The sequence below is a fragment of the Buceros rhinoceros genome, unplaced genomic scaffold (genome assembly GCF_000710305.1).
Source record: "Buceros rhinoceros silvestris isolate BGI_N320 unplaced genomic scaffold, ASM71030v1 scaffold26437, whole genome shotgun sequence".
Taxonomy (NCBI): domain Eukaryota; kingdom Metazoa; phylum Chordata; class Aves; order Bucerotiformes; family Bucerotidae; genus Buceros; species Buceros rhinoceros.
In genome coordinates this window covers 12,342-12,695 of record NW_010424389.1, presented here as the reverse complement: position 1 = coordinate 12,695, position 354 = coordinate 12,342, and the positions used below count along the sequence as shown (strand labels likewise).

The 354-nt window shown below is 61.3% G+C and overlaps 1 protein-coding gene across 1 annotated transcript in view; it reads right to left on the bottom strand.

The window, feature by feature from the left end:
- Nucleotides 1-354, bottom strand: part of LOC104497524 (A disintegrin and metalloproteinase with thrombospondin motifs 7-like) — a gene marked incomplete at both ends in the record, with an annotated part of 9,011 nt that overhangs the window by 1,652 nt on the left and 7,005 nt on the right. The window lies entirely within an intron of this gene.

Genomic DNA, 354 nt, shown 5'->3' with positions numbered 1-354 from the left:
CAGGGCTCTCAATCGCCCCCGCGGTGCCCCTGGTTCATGGCAGGGCCACCAGTCCCATCCCCGCTGCAGAGCTCCCTCCAACGCCCCGCTCAATCCACCTTCAAAGCCCTTTCACAAAAGCCCACCCGTGGGACCGTGTTTTTGCTGTTATTTAGCGCCATCCTGCCTGTCACTGGGTCCTTCGTGCAGGCGTCTGAAAAGGCTCCCCCAGTGCTTCGGCACTCCACGTGGCAGCAGCCGTTGACATCTGAACTTCTGTCCTCCCAGGAGATGTTTTAAGATCCCCTCTCCCATGCAGCGCTCCCAGGGGTTCTCACTGAGTGCCCAACCCCGGCGCACCACTCTGGGCTTGTC